Source organism: Lissotriton helveticus, chromosome 7 (genome assembly GCF_964261635.1).
Source record: "Lissotriton helveticus chromosome 7, aLisHel1.1, whole genome shotgun sequence".
In the NCBI taxonomy this organism is placed as follows: Eukaryota; Metazoa; Chordata; class Amphibia; order Caudata; family Salamandridae; genus Lissotriton; species Lissotriton helveticus.
This window is the reverse complement of record NC_136068.1, coordinates 438,922,379-438,939,655: the sequence shown is the minus strand read 5'-3', so window position 1 is coordinate 438,939,655 and position 17,277 is coordinate 438,922,379.

Sequence of the window (17,277 nt, the reverse complement as noted above, 5' to 3'; positions counted from 1 at the left end):
GCTAGTGCCATTTATACATCCTGTATGCTCCACCCACTCTATTCCGTAGTTCTCAGGCAACGTCTGCGATAAACATTTTAAGGATATAATTTAATGGTGCTATGTGTTGCGTTTCCACACCCGTTGTCCAAGGGCAATGCGATATGGATAAACTGGTCAGGCAGATTTGCGTACGCTTTTCCGGCAATCCCACGAATACCACTAGTGGTACGCAAGCTCAGACAACAGTCTCTCAAGATGATCGTAGTAGCTCCCACATGGGCACGTCAACCGTGGTTCACCACACTGCTAGAACTTTCTCTAGTTCCACACCAAAAACGGTCTCTGACACCATCCATGCTAACGCAGAACCATGGAGACATCAGGCATCCAGATCCAAGTCAACTGAATCTGGCTTTTTTTTTTTTTTTTTAAACTTATAGGGCGCAACAGCTATCCAAAAAGGGTTTCCCGGCGCATAAGAACACAGCACAGAAGTCCTGAAGTCTTAGAGTTTGGTTATCTTAACCTACCACCAACTGTATGAATATTATTAAAGAAGCCAGAAGACCTACTACGAGAGCTTGCTATGCTGCTAAATGGAAGAGATTTGCCATTTACTGCACTAATAATCAAATAGATCCTTTTTCCATCCAAAATATTATCTGTTACCTTCTCAATTTACAAAGATGTAATCTAGCATACTCATCTATACGATTACATCTTGCAGCCATTGCAGCATACCTACAAAACAGACAACATATGTCTTTGTTTAGGGTGCCAGCAATAAAAGCTTTCCTAGGTTACCACCCTCTCCAGCGTGGAACCTAAACATTGTTCTTACCAGCCTCATGGGAACCCCTTTTGAACCTTTACACAAATGTGAAGTACACTTTCTCACATGGAAAACAGCTTTCCTTATTGCTATTACCTCTCTTAGAAGAGTTAGTGAGATTCAAGCTTTCACTATACAAGAACCATTATTACAATTACACCGTAACAAAGGGGTTCTAAGGACTAATCTTAAATTCCTTCCTAAGGTAATTACTCCTTTTCATCTAAACCAATCTGCAGAATTACCAGTGTTTTTTCAAAACCCAGACTCTTTAGCAGAGATAGCTCTACACACACTATATGTCAAAAGAGCTTTTCTATATTACATTGATAGTACAAAATCCTTTCGTAAAACAAAGCAACTGTTTGTAGCTTTCTCTCCACCACATAAAGGCAAACCCATTTCCAAATCAGGAATTGCAAGGTGGATTGTTAAATGTATACAAATATGCTAACACAAAGCAAAACGTACATTAACAGTTCCTCCTAGAGTGCACTCTACACACAAACTTGGAGCCTCCATGGCTTTCTTAGGGAACATTCCCCTAGAATACATCTGCAAGGCAGCAACATGGTCTACAACACACACGTTCACTAAACACTATTGTGTTGATGTGCCAGCCAAGCAGCAAGCTGCAGTAGGCCAGGCTGTCCTCAAAACTCTTTCAAACTACTGCAACGGATACAGGTGACCACCGCTAGGGGAGACACTGCTGCACAATCGATGCAAAGTGTAGAATCTGCAGCTCATATGCCTCAAACGGAAAATGCTACTTACCAGTATGCATCTGTTCTTGGCATGTAGAGCTGCAGATTTTTACACGCCCTCCGGGGACCTGTATCTGTTCCAGTTTTATCTTAATTAGATATACACGCATGGACATCCTTTCTTTCTACTAACTCCATCATGGCGAAAAAAAATCTAAGGATGGAGCCGATGCCCATGCGCACTATCGTCCAAGGGAGGAGTCACCTATCTTGTGACTACAAAGACTTCTTCCAAGAAGACAACAACATGCAATCATCCGAGCCCAACACCAGGTGGCGATCTAATGCAAAGTGTAGAAATCTGCAGCTGTACATGCCAAGAACAGATGCATACTGGTAAGTAGCATTTTCCCTTCATTTGCACACATACTAATAAAACCATACAGTGCACAAACTCTGTGGAAATGGCATCACTTTGTGTATTGAATTTGTTTTATCATATTCAATTATTTGTTTCCAACGCACCTCAGTAGTAATAAAAAAAGTGCTTCATTTGTGCTTTCCTAATTCAGATATATTCTAAAATACATGCACAATTCATTTAAACGTTGCGAGTTAGAAAGGAAAACACAATCCTTTCCCAGAGTATCCAGCAAAACTGTCACATAAATGCTCTCACTTTGAAGTCAGAGGAGAAAACAGTAAACACCAAGCTACCACAGAAGACAGATCCTGATATTTGATCTCGGTCTTTGAATGCACTGGAAGAGTGACGAGATAAGAACAAGATTTATAGGCTTGTTTGCAGTGAGGAGCACTTGTGGAAGAATACATGATGTATTGTGAAAATGCTTTTCTTATTGCGAAGACTAACTGAAAGTGGACAGTCGAAAACAAAATGCCAGTAAATAGAAAGCCAGAAGATATGAGTTACAAGCCACAACGCCAATTGTAATAAACCGGCGGAATGCATTTCCAAGAAAGCTTTCTCAATGTCCCCAAGATGTCTTTAGCAAACTAGACCGCTGCGCTGTAGGTTAGGCTTTGACATAAAATGTAGTAAAGGCTTGCCTGGAGAGGGAGGCAGCAGATCTGAAACACAAGAACAAGGAAGATATAAATCGGGACAATAGTACGAGTTACTTACCTTCGGTAACGATGTATCTGGTAGAGACGATTCTAGACGCAGATTCCTTAACATAGAATTATCCCCAGGCGTGAGACTGGACCGGAAACTTTTTGCCCAGCATACCTGCGTGCCGGGTGGGTGGCATCATGCGACTCCGCCCAGACGTTGTCTGCGTATGTGACGTCAGCGAGGTCACTATAGTCCCACCCTGGCACGCCTACGTCAGTTTTCTTCGGAGAACTTTTCCGCGCCACAACGTGGAGCCCTCAGAAAAAAACTGTGAGAGTATAGGAACAGTGTGCGAAAGAGTAGAAAAATTGGAAAAAGGAATGGTGAGGAACCACACCATAAAGAGCAGCGCCAAGCACTGCAGCACCCAAAGGCAGGGAAAAGAATAAAGACAGAGCCCAGCCCTGAGCAGTAACCCTGCCATTAAGGGAGCGCCCCCCCCCCGAGACAAAGAACATATGTAAAATGTCATGATAAGATGTAGCAGGACTACCACCCCAACCAAACACAATGAAGGGGAACCAGTCCAAGACAAACAAGGAACGACAAAACTCCAACCCATCCCCCTCACAGAATGTGACAACCCCCACGAGAAACAAAGGGCAGAGGCACAGCCAAAAGACCCCAACCTCGAGGATAGCATAGGGCCCAGAACCCTAGTAGGAAAGGGGGGGGGGTAGGCCCCAACCTGGAGCAACCAGAGCATAAGGGCATAGAAGTACCTATAAACATATCTTTTCATATGCAAAAAGGGGAGGAAAAGGAACAAATAAACAGGACGAACATCCTGTCAGAAAGAGGGAAAGAATGTACTCCTAGAAGACACAGCCACCCACAGGGAGGCGAGTGCAGAAGACCAAGCCAAATGTCCTCGCAGAATGGGGAGGAATGGCGGGCCGTGAAGGAATCTTCGGCTAGAATCGTCTCTACCAGATACATTGTTGCCGAAGGTAAGTAACTCGTACATTTGATAGAGACTACTAGCCGCAGATTCCTTAACGTAGAATAGATACCCTAGCCATAACCAGAGGGGAGTAGGGTCTGCAAGAGGACCCCACCCCCCCCCAACGGACAGGTTGAAGAGCCTGTCCCACCAGGCAAGGGGAACCCCTACACTTAAAGGAGCACCGACCCCAGAGGGGATACAGGAAGACAAGAAAAGAGGCAGCCTGTCCTCACTCAACAGAGGAAACCAGGGCCAGGCGAAAAAAGAGGCCAAAGTACCCCACACCCATGCAAGACCACAGAGCCTCCACCCAAGGTCGAGACAATGAAGAGGAGCACCAAGGGAGAAGAGCAACCTAGAGACTCCAAGGAGAAGAGGAAGAGCAAAGGCTAGCCCCCCCACTGAGAACCCACCCAGTGAAGAGGGCAGCCGAGCCCAGCGCAGCCAGAAGGCAATAGACCAGACAGAACGGCGCCACCAGCAATAAGCAGGCGGAAGCAGACAGGGGAGCCCAGGATGAACCATCCAACGCTCCGCAGGGACCGACTGCGCCCGAAAGGCACAAAAACCATCTCCAGTGATGAGAGGCAGAACTGAATGCAGGGCCTACTGGAAGAAGCGGACAAAGCAAGGATGACTGTCACACTAAAGCGCCAAGAAGGCACAATGGTGCATATAGACATAGGTCGGCACCGGTAAGCACAGCTTGAACGGCGAGAACACCACGTAACTATGTACTCAGGGTAAGCCAGACGCCAGCCGAAGACAGAGAGCAGGAAGGCGAAGAAGGGACCGAACACGCTCCAGGGAGGAGTCCGCACATACAGCCCAAAAAGAAGTGGGACCAGCCAGAGCCATGACGCCAGGCCTCAAACAGCAGGCGAACAGCGCAGCGACCCCGGAGAAGGACACCACGGGGCGCAACTCAAGCCATTCCAAGCTATCAGCAAGAGGATTGCATCCGCAACCTACCTCAACGCCGCGGAGAGCAGAGGCCCGAAGGCGACCACAGCTCCCCAGCACATGACAGAGCTGTCTAACAGCTACCACTACCCCACATAGGACATGTTACGTCCCAAGAAATGGGAACCTCTTTTGAAAAAACTTCCACAGCAGAGGACAACAAAAAAAACCTGCGGGAAAACCAGCAGAAGGCTTGTCAAGCAGTCAAAAAGAAAAAAACAGAGGGCTAGTCTCGGGCCCAGCATGGTGTAGAAACCCAAAGCAAAAACAGTCAAGAAGGGCCGGCCAGCAGCAAACAGAACCACAGTCCCTACAAGGAGGACTCGAATGCACATGAAGCACACAGATCACACAACTGGGGCGATCCGCCCCAACGGAAGAACACCTCCCAAAAAACCAGAGCAAGTCACAGGTCACTGAAAGAAGAAGAAGAAGAAGGAGGAGGAGGAGGCCGAAGCCCCGCCAAGAACCTCTGAATGGCAGAGTCCGCAGTGGCGTGGAACATAAGAGCGCCATCCAAAGGAAGGCCTGCCATCCAAAGGAAGGCCTACCAGCCGTTCCCGAACATTCTCCGGGAACACACTGTCCCGAAGCCAGGCAGGGCGACGAAGTGCCACAGAAGAAGCCATGGCACGACCAAGCACGTCCGAGATGTCCAGAGCGGAGTGAAGAATAAACACCGCCAGCTCCCGGCCAGCCAACATATGGTGCCTCAAGTCAACACAGGCACCCTCCTGAGAAGCGGCGGACAGAAGGGACTCCGCCGAGTCCCACAAGGGGAGGGGGGAGGAGGGGGGGGGGGAGAAAAGCGGTGGCAAAGAGGGAAAGGCATTCTGCAAAAGAGGGCCTCTGGTAGAGGGGTGGAGGGAAAGAGACCAGATCTTTGCAGCGCCGGATGGTGACGGTGCAGAAGGTGTTGGGGCACCGGGTCCCCTGTGGCAGGACGGCCCCAAGTCCCCAAAAGAGAAGATTGGAGTGCACCCTCCAAGGGGAGCAGCAGCTCCCTGCTACCAGAGCCCTGATGGAGAACCTCCAGAAGATGACCCGCAGGGAAATGGGCAGCTGAATCACCCATGCGCAGAATTCCCACCGCCTTGGAAACAGCAGGAGCCAAGGCCGCACCCGCCTCCGTAGGGCCCCGCAGTGGGGAAAGCAGCTCCTCAGTAGGCGACGGCTGCAAGCTAAGGCAACTGTTCCCCAAGCCAACCGGAGGTAGGAAGGACCAGGTTTGGAAAGGAGGAAGAGGGACCGAGGCGCGAGGGACCGAGGCACCGGGGACCGGCGAGGAGCCGGTCCCTCCTTAGACTGCGTCGGGGGGAAAAAGCCACGACGGGTCAGCCCATCTCCGGTGAGGATGACACCAGCAAGCATCGAACCTCTGGAGAGGAGGTGTCCGAGGACGAGTCAATGACCCGACGTCGGCCTGGCGCCGTAGACTCCGCAACCTAGTCGTCCGACGCCAGGGGAGACCCCGGAACTACCTCCACCACAGCGCTCGGTTCAGGAGACCGGGGCTCGACCAGAGCAGCGAGGGAACGGCGCCGGAAAGGCGTCGATCAGACGAGGAAGCTGCCTGCGTGGAGGAGCGAGAGGGATCCAGGGAGGGACGAGGGGTCCCCGCCAACCTCGGCCCGTGACCGGACGAGAAGGGCCCTCCGCCAGCCCCTGCGGCGCCGCCAGGGCCAGCAGCCACCGGCGCTGAAGCGGCGTCACCTCGGCCTCGGATAAGGCCACCGCCTTCGGCCCGAGTCCCGGAGATCTCCCATGACACCACAGGGACTCCCGCAGGAGTTTGCGGCGAAGCAGAGGTGCCGTGGTTCAAAGGAGGGACCCCATAAAAGCCGCACCCCCACGGCACCACATCCTCCGAGCCTGGATCCGAACCAGTCGGCGCCGGAGCCGCCACGGAGAGCCCCGCACACTGCAAGGGACCCGCTGACGTCACAGGAGGGGAAGGAGGACGAGAAGCCAGCGAGGCCTGCAAAGCTGCCGCATATGTCTCCATCTGGGCTCTAGATGCCCCCACACCGGGAAACGGCAGATAGGCGGACGACACGCGGGGCCGCACCACCCGCGGAGAGCATGCACCCCCAACAGGCCGGGAACCAGCCCTCTGGGACAAATTGCGACACTTACCGACAGGTGAGCGACGCTCTTGCGACCTGGGAGAAGGACAATGTCGAAGACGGAGATGCGGTTCCGAAAACCCTCCGCAGGGGCCGGGCGTGGCAACGACGCTGACCTGGACATGCGGGCGGAGAGAATTTTCATCCGGCATTCCTGCCGGGACTTCGGTTTCATCCACTGGCACACCTCACAATCAGTGGAGCGTGGTGCTCCCCCAAACACCACATGCAGAATGGGGTGAGGATCCGTCGCCGACATCTGGCACACACAAGAGGAGCACATCTTAAAGCCCGAAGGCATTCGCACACTGTTCCCCCACACAGCGCAATAAGTGAAAGGGAAAGGCCTGAAGAGGCCCAGAGCACGATCCGGATCCGTGTTGCAATCAGAAAAGGAAAAAACTGACGTAGGCGCGCCGGAGTGAGACTTAAATGACCTCGCTGACGTTACGTACGCGGACAAGGCCTGGGCGGAATCGCGTGATGCCATCCCCCCCGGTGCGCAGGGATGCTGGGCAAAAAGTTTCCGGGTCCAGTCTCATGCCTGGGTATAATTCTACGTTAATGAATCTGCGGCTAGTAGTCTCTATCAGATTATGGACTACACAAAAGATAAGACGTAGAATGCAGAGTGTGTTACAGTACAACATCTGTAGAGTGAATTTATTGTCATAAAATTCTGTCAACTCAGCACAGATCAGTTTTATCAAGTCCAACAGAGACGTTTAAGCAGCTATAAAAAGAGGACCTGGACCACTGAAAAGTGGTACAGGCGCACATTTCCCCATCAGTTTCCACTCAATACAAGTTGCACTACCAATTGACTAAAGGGCTGCATCCAAATCGTAATGCAAATTCTGTTAACTAGTTTGAGAGTGCTTATGCTCTGCTCTGGAGTAGACATCTTCTGTGGCAGAACGCATTGTGGGGATGTTAGCATTTTGCTTTACCAATATTAACTGGCAAGACATTATAGCATGTCGAAGAAGGCTGCTTTGTTACTTCACTGCTGTAAATGGGGTTAGAAGAAAAGGTAACTTACCGTCTTTCCCGCTGCAGCTGCCCCTGCGTCCCCGCCCCCCGATCCGGCCTGCTCCTGCCCCCTACCTCTGCTCCGGCCTGCTCCTGCCCCCTACCTCTGCTCCAGCCGACCTCCCCTTCTTATGGCGACCACAGCGCTGTCGCGCCTAAGGTAAGCCCATCTGCGCCTGTACCGCGCCCAGCGCCAGACCCCCGCGACAGCCACAACACCCGACACCGCTACGACGCCCACACCCTCCACACGCTCAACACCGGCCGAATTTCCACCTGCTTCCAGGCCACCCGAAGCTCACCCACGGACTCTTCACCTGCCGAAACTGCAACTACACCAGCCAGCGCACACCTGCACGTCCTGCCCATCCCACTGCAGACTACAACAACCTCAGCTGCATACTTACCACCCGCTCAGTCTACAAGCACGCCGTTGAACTCTGGGACCTGCCAGACTCCTCCGCCCCGGATGTCGCATTCTTGACAGAGACCTGGCTGAACACCTCCTCGACGCCGGACATAGCCATAGCCATCCCGGACGGCTACAAGATCACCCGCAGGGACCGAAACAACAACCAACCAGGAGGAGGAATCGCCATCGTCCACAGGAACACCATTAGAATCTCAACCAACACGAAGACTCCCTCAACATGGCCGAACACATACACTTCCAGATCCCCGTCGATCACACCACCCCGGACTCCAACAGCTAGTCGTGACACCCACCCACTCCGCCGGACAAACGCTCAATCCAATCTTCTCCGCCAGCGACCACATGACCTTCAGCCACACCAGCGAACTCCACTTCTCCTTTGAGAAACACACAGTGCACAACCAACCGCAACGCATCCCACACCGCAGCTGGAATAAAGACACAGAACGAGACCGACGCAGCAGCCCACAACTTCAGACAATGGATCGACTACTGCGCCAAAACTCTCGCCCGATCATGAAACCCTCTAACAGGCGCACCGAAACGAGAGCCATCTGGTTCATACGCCAACCTCCAGAACTCCAAGCCCACCTGCCGAAGACTCGCAGCCCTCATGAACGCCAAATGCAAACTGATCTGCCAAAAGAACCTCCTTCAAGGAACGCATCGACATCAACGCACACAACAGCAAAGAGCTCTTCAACATCGTGTGAGAACTCGCCATCCCCAGCTCCAGTGACGTCCCGCCGTCTCAAGAACTCTGCGACTCCCTGGCTACCTTCTTCCTCCGCAAGATAGCAGACATCCACAACAGCTTCGACACCCAGACGCCGACACCCAGACGCCGACAACAGACGCAGGCACCCCGACTTAACACCCACCAAACACACCGACCTCCTGCTCTCCTGGAACCACTTCAACAAAGACACCATCAAAATCATGAACACCATCCACATCGGCTCACATTCCGACCACTGCCCCCACCACATCTTCGACAAGGCAAGCTCACTCATCGCACCCCAACTCCGAAAGATCATCAACAGCCCCTTCGAGACCGCCACCTTCCCCGAGTGCTGGAAACACAACGAAATCAACGCCTTACTCAAGAAACCCAAGGCGGACCCAAAGGACCTCAAGAACGTTCGACCCATCTCCCTGCTACTGTTCCCGGCGAAAGTCATTGAGATGACCGCCAACAGACAACTGACCCACTTCCTGGAGGAGAAGAACGTCCTAGACTACTCCCAATCTGGTTTCCGAAGCAACCACAGCACCGAAACCGCCCTCATCTCCGCCACTGACTACATCAGGACCCTACTGGACAACGACAAAACCGCAGCCCTCATCCTCCTGGACCTCTCGACCTCTTCGACACAGACTGCCACCTCACCCTGTGCACACGCCTCCACGATGCAGGAATCCGAGACAAAACCCTAGACTGGATCACCTCCTTACTCACCAGCAGAACCCAGAGAGTCCGCCTCACCCCTTTCTGATCCGAAACCACCAAGATCACCTGCGGCGTACCCCAAGGATCATCCCTCAGCCCAACCCTTGTCAACATCTACATGGCACCGCTCGCCAACATCGTCCGAGCACACCACCTCAACATCATCTTGTACGCTGACGACACCCAGCTGATCCTCTCCCTCACCAATGACCCAGCCACCGCCAAATCCAACCTCCACGAGGAAATGAAGGCCGTCGCAGACTGGATGAAAACTACCCGGCTGAAACAGAACTCGGACAAAACGGAGGTCCTCATCCTCGGCTCCACCCCTCCGCATGGGACGACTCCTGGTGGCCGGCCACGCTGGGAGCTGCCCAGACACCCACCGACCGCGCACGCAACCTGGGGTTCATTCCAGATTTAACGTTCTCTATGACCTGGCAAGTTACCACTGTTTCCTCCTGCTTCAACACCCTCCACATGATCTACAGATGGATCCCCACCCAGACCAGAAGGACGGTCACCCAAGCACTCGTCAGCAGCAGGTTGGACTACGGCAACACCCTCTACGCAGGAACCACGGCCACACTCCAGAAGACTCCAACGACGCCTCATCCTCAGACTCCCTCACCATAGCCACATCACCACCCACCTGAGAGACCTGCACTGGCTCCCGGTCAACAAGAGGATCACCTTCATGCTCCTCACCCATGCTCACAAAGCACTCCACCATGCCAGAGCAGCATACCTCAACGAATGACTGTCCTTCTACACCCCGAAACACCAGCTTCACTCCGCTGACCTCGCCCTTGCCACCGTCCCACGCATCCGCCAAACGACCACCGGCAGCAGATCATTCTCCCACCTCACTGCCAAGACATGGAACACCCTCCCCGCCCACCTGTGTCAGACCCAGGACCTGCTGACCTTCAGGAGACCTCAAGACCTGGCTGTTCGACCAGTAGCTGCTTCCCCCACCCGCGCTTAGCGCCTTGAGACCCTCACGGGTGAGTAGCGCACTCTACAAATGTTTGATTGTAATGATCGTTCTGGTGGATACAAAATCGTTCCACAAATTCCTTACCTTATGAACAATTCTTCCTGGCTTGAGACTTTGCATGTTTGTATTTGTAGTTTTCTTTTTAAGTATAGCTGCAATCAGTAAAATGCCAAAAGTGTTAAGGCTTTGTCTTTTTGATTCAGGATTTCCAGTTTTAAACTTTAAACTCAAAGCATGAAAAAAAATTTCCACAGCAATGCCACGCCAGTGCTGCCATATTGCTAATCCGCTTCCGAATGTAGTGTTACGAAGCATATTAGAAGCTAAACTGCGCATCAGTCCCTGGTATTTTTCAACGCCACATGCAAGCATGTGGATAAGAACAGAGATTAACAGAAGCAACGAATGCTGCACAAAACATATTTGCATACCATGTGATCCCCAAGCGAGGGTGGCACAAGCTCATCTGGAGGAGGGGTAGTTGCGAGGAATCCGAAGGAAAATGTGTACCCTTCAGAAGGAAAACCCAACTTGTAACAATGTGTAGCTGTCGTGCTATAGCCACATGCCGTGTACACTACTGCTATCTAGTGTCGGGTTCTGAGGTTGTAAGTTCTTTTTCTCCAAAAGTGGTTTGAGGTGACTTGTAATAACTCCCTTGAAAGCCACAATGCACCCAGAACAGATTCTCTGCCTCAGATTGTGTTACTTCCACCAGGTAAGTGTATATGTGTAGAGGCCAAGCACAGTAGAAGTGTGAACTGATGAAAGAACAAATATTGTTGAGTAAAATAAGGCAAATTATGTAACCACACATCACATCTGGGAACATAGGTGATGTGTAAGTGAATCTACACCACAAGAGGCTGCAAATCGATTGTTACAGGTAACATCTTCTGTTTGCAGCACATCCTGTTGTAGATTACATCCTGTGTATGTATATTCTGAAACTGCAGTACCCAATTCCCTAAATGAGCGTCCTAGGGGTAAAATTGGAAGTGTTGATTGGCACCTGCTCAACCCGTGGACTTTGATGGGCTTGACTATTCACAGGATACTTAATGAATCTGTTAATCAGTCACAAAGTAGCAGCGTTACACATATCGGCTTTGCAACCCAGGAAGGCCAGTGCTCTAGGTACAGAACATAATATACATTTGGCTTGGATATAACAAATAATCATTCTTTTAACAATGCCCCTGACCAGACAAACATTCAAAGTGAGATTGCGGATATGTGGCTCTGCAAAAAAATAAATAAAAGCAACTACCAAATGGTTGGTCTGCCTAATGTGCAGAGTAGAAGCCACATAGTTCATAACGGCTCTTTTAACAGCAACTATGGAGCACTCTTTCTGCCCGTGACTCGGCGTAGGGGAAAAAAGAAAAGTCAATGGTTTGGTTGATCTGAAATGGGGAAATTCCATTCGATAAGACAGATAAATAAAAGTGCCTCCGGGGACAACTCGGTCGCTTTCTACCTGCATAAAGGGTCTTTACACTGACAATACAAGTTCACTGACTAAGAGAAGGGAAAGCTACAAGGAAGGCAGTCTTCTATGTATGAGAACTGCCGGTGACACAAATGTGGAATGAGGGCCCATAGGCCTAGTAATGACAGTGTTAAGGTCCCATGACAGGACACACAGAACTCTCAGGGGGATTACTCTATTAAGGCCTTACAAAAAAATCTTTAACAGGACTTTGATCGGTGGTGTGAGTTATGTAGGTATGCTTTTAAGTGAACCCAAAGAGAACGTAGGAGAAGGGCTGATTTTTGGATGTGTAACCAGCAGAATAACATGTTGTACATTGACTGCATGGGTACAGTGTAATACACATCTCTTCCATTTAGAGCTTCAACACACTTCTACTATAGGTTTTCTTTGGAATTTGAGTAGGTCTGTGAGTAGTCAGTCTTGTGTCTGAAAAACACCAGGTGCCAAATTGCCAGGCGAATGTCTTGAAGCTGCGATGTTCTAACTTGCCTTGATGTTGTGTGAGCAAATCTGTGAAGAGTTCATGAGGGCGGTCAGACAACAAAGAATCATGGTTGTCACATCCACTGTGGAGCAATGAGAACCACTGTTGTTTGTTGCATTTTTCTGAACACAAGTATATTTAGAGTTAGTGGGATACGAGTCTGCAAATATCCCGGACCAGCTGACTTAAAGGGCACTGTACAGAGACTGTAGGTGAAGATACAGGATGGGAAGGTTTGGCATTTTGTGGGTTACTGTTAGAAGGTGGTTCTGACCATCTGAGCCGCCCGGATTTTTGGTTTTTTCAATAACTAATTGTTGATCTTTTTTTGTGGGAGAGTATCATAAGTTGGGACTTACCCACAGTGACCTCATGATGAAAGAGACTGCATGTGGATTTTACCGATGTCCCCCTGGTGAGAGTAGGCCACTGCGCTGCAGCCGGAGTAAGGGGCATCGTGCTAGTTACATGCAGACACGTGTGTACATGCATGTGCACAGGTGTAGGGGCTGTGCAGGGGAGATTCCTGGGAGCAGTTTTGAAAAGTTGTAAGTGTGATCTCCACATAAGATTGGTTTAATTTGCCAGGATTAATATCCGTTTTTTCCAGCTCGTAATATGAAGGACAGAGACATTTCTGTTTGCAGCAAGGTTTCTTTATTTTGATTCATACGACAAGGACAGCCGACACGTGTTTCGCCCCCTCTTGGCGATTTGCGCCGGGGCTTTCTCAAGGCTAAATGGGTTAAATCACGTCGAAAATTCCTGTTTCAAGATGTGTACAGTGTCCGAAATATAAAAATATAATTCTTCAGTAATAAAACATTTCTTTTAACTTGCGAAGAGGGACCCCGGAGGCGCAGCAGAACACCAGCACCAATCACGCTCAACTTTGCTGCTGCTGCTGGCGACGTGAAAGTACGTAGACGTGTAAGGCATCCGTGGGCTCTTTGGCCAAACGACCTCATGATGAAAGAGACTGCATGTGGATTTTACCGATGTCCCCCTGGTGAGAGTAGGCCACTGCGCTGCAGCCGGAGTAAGGGGCATCGTGCTAGTTACATGCAGACACGTGTGTACATGCATGTGCACAGGTGTAGGGGCTGTGCAGGGGAGATTCCTGGGAGCAGCTAGATTGAATGGTGTGGCAGGAATTATGCAGAGCTGGGTGGGGACATGGAATAGGCTTTATACATTGGGAAGAAACATGTAAGGGAAAGTCAGTGTGCTTTACTGAAGGACCACTCCATTCTCCTATGAGGATGGGGATCCCATGGGACAGCTTCACTGCCCTAGGGCCTACGAATTCCAGACACGCACTAAAGTCCACTGAAACTTATGGGAAAATAAGTATTCTGCTGAGTCCAAAACCATATATGTACTGCTTATGGGTCATCCAGAAATGTCATATTCCTCGGACTCAGCTAATAACTAGAGCTTGGCTGGGTTTGACCCTGCCAGGCTGGATTAATGACCTTCCTCCCCTCCCCTCCCCAAGCTGTAGCATCAGGGGCCTAGCCTTCACTGCAAGCATTCCAATTTTGAAGGTCTTCTCTCCAAGAGGGAGAAAAGGTGGGTGGAGCTACAGGTTATCCATCACCAGGCATCAAGTTGCTCTGGAGAGAAGGCAGCAAGGGGGGGGCTTTTCAGAGACCATGTGGCATGAGACCCCTGGATGACCCCATTTTTGAACTATCCCAGAGGCCTTGGCAGGAAGAAGAGAGCACGGGCAGATAGGTGATGTGTCGCTGCTTGATAGGGCAAGCAGAGCCTTCCTGCCAGGCCCCTCCAAATTCTTTAAAAAAAAACTTGTACAGGAAGAGGAGCTCCCTCAGGTGTGGTCTGATGAGGAAGACTGGTGCTGGAGCCTGGCGCCATGGGAAGTTGGAATGAAGAACCCCCTGACTTGCGCCTGTGGGGGAGTCCAGGACCAGTGAGCAGAAGCTCAGGCCTCTGCACAAGGAGAAGAGAGGTCCAGGAGGAGAGCCAGGTGAAAGGCTGTCGCAGGGAGGCAGTGAAGACCGATCCCCCGCTGAGTTTACCTTCCTTGAGAACAGGAGGGCGAAGGAAAGTGCTGGGGCGTGCCACCAGGAGCAAGAAGAGGCCTACATGGTGCAAATCGGACGCCTGGGGGCCGAGATATGCCCCCCAGAAGGTTGGCGACCTCTGAGAGGATTGACAACAAAGCGCGTAGGGCTCCGCCACTGGTCCTGGATGTGCCCCCAGGGTGGGTCATGTCCCGGGGGCTGCCCATGAGGAAAGGGAAAGTCTGGGGGGCCAGGAGCCTACCCTTGGCCTGACGAAGAGAAAGTCAAGGAGCGCAGTCGTGCTCCCTGAGAAGATGCCCAGGGGGTACCAGGAGCCTACCCTGGCCCTCGAAGAAGCGGAAGCCGGGGAACGCCGATGCAATTCCTGTAAAGTGAGCTCCAGGGGCCCAGGACCTGCCGACTCTGGGCTCCAGTGGCTGCAGTATGGAGGGAGGAGCGCCGTCACCCCCCCCCCGCCCGAGCAAAGCTGAAGCCTGGGAGCGCCGTTGCGCTCCCTGTGAAGACCTTGGAGGGGCCTGGGACCCCCCCAACTCGGGCCCCAGTGATGCCAAGAGGAGGAGTGAGTGCCGCCGCACTCCCCTGCGGCATGAGGGCGGGGGGGGAAAGCCGGTCAAGATGTAGTCGCCATGTCTGCCTGCAGGAGCGGGTAGACCAGAATGGGAGCGCTGGCCGCACACATTGTCGTGGGCCGGACCTGGGCTCCCCAGGCTGCAATCACCTCCCCATGAGCCGGAGAGGAGGGGTGCCCGGGTGGGACCGGACCCCTGCGAAGAGGAGAGAGGCAGTAGGAGCAGCCAGGGTTGGGCTCTCCAAGCTGCCATAACTCACCTGGGGGTCCGTCTGGGACTGGACTCCCCCCAACCACAAGGATCTGAAGTGGCGTGAGGCCGCCCCCCGGGCAGAGCGGCTCTCCCCAGAGCAGCAAGTGAGCCGCTGCTATAATATGCAAGTAGAAAGGGAGAAAGCGCCCCATAATGCCCTGCAGTGCTCGTGAAGGGCTGCAGGGAAAATGGGCTTGTGGAGGCAGGTGGTGGCCCCAGAAGGATGGGGTCACCACCAAATGTGTGCCAAGGTGCAGGGGAACTGCAGGGTCAACATAGACTCCCCCAGCACGAAGAGGAGAAGTCTCTCCTTCAGTCTCTGCGGGACTTTAAAGAAACAACCCCTCAAGAGCTCAGCCAGCAGTCCACAGTATCCCAGGGCTGGAACTTTTGTTCTACAGCTGGGGGTGCATAAGGGACCGCATCCAGGTAAAAAGGGTTGTGCTGGGGATGTCTGGAGAAGGGCATCCCCTAGAGGTGAAGAGGTGCAATTGCACGAGAAGTGCATTTACTAAGGTTTTTTCTATTGAGGGACTGAAAGTCACATGTAGAATGTGAAGTCATAAGCAAAGTGGGGTTATGTTGCTGGTCAATCCTGCTAGGGTGTCTGGCTTTATATGCTGAACCCTGTGATTTTAACTGTGTTGCCTTTTAGGGGCTTTAATTGCAATGCATTATAACTTATCAACTATGATGAGTACTGTCATTCTGAATGATGCCCAAACATGTATTCTTGCTACTGCGTTAGGTGAAGAACAACCCAGACTGTTAGCACGAAGATGTAGAGGTGTATACTGTATGGTCAGTATGAGAGGCTCAGTTGGAGTTGTGTCACCAGGGCAGGTGTGCCCATTTCAAATGTTTGTTGAGATAATGGGGTGGGTCGCCACTGGGATGGTGCCAGTGGACAAGGCCCTCGCTTCAGGTTATGTTCAACCCACTGCATTAGGGGGCAAGATGATGTGCACACATGGGAGTGGTGGTACTAGACCCCAGCCCCCGCAGGAGGGGGTAAATGTTATGCAATGCCACAAAGTGATTAAAACAGCTTATTTATATTTGTAAATTGGTGCATAGTATTTAGTGTGTGTATTTAATAAATGTATTCTTCCTTTTAAAAAGCAAAGTACAGACTGGACAATCCATTATTGAGTGTTATTTCTGCATACTGGTAAATGGCGATTACTAGCCCACCTCACCTTCCTTGAGCGAGCCTTAGCCTGCTCTGCTACGCTACCCTCAGAGTCAAGTGATACAATGGGGTGTTTGGTTCCCCACTGAAGGACAAATGTAGTCATGTTATTTGTGCAGGACTCACAGATACGGCCTGGTTTTCCAACAGTTACAAACAGGAAGTAACGGTTGAGTACTTGGGGAGTTGTTCTCCCATACACCTAGGTGACCTGCAAAGACCTTGTATATTCCTGCAAGGTGTTTTTACATCAATGATGCGTGATCGTGAATTGCCCAATACCAGATCATTTCAGGAAGCTTGGACAATTGCATTGAGTGCATGCAGTACTTAGTGGTCATGTTGACCCTTTGAATGAGAACTACTTTGTTGCAAATTTTCATCTGAAACGTTCAGAGAGCTAATTACACAGCTTCGAAATCTAACACAGCGATATATAACCAACACTTATGCGGATCACTGTCCCAGAAAAGGGAAACATTTAATCTCTTTAGCCCCATGAGAGAAGGCACCTGTATTGAGAGACTCCTGCAGCTGTGGGCCGAGGAACTACCTGCCCAGTAACAGTTTGATCTTGTGTCACTATTGCAGTTTGTGCTGAAGACTGGGCTCCATTAAGACTAGA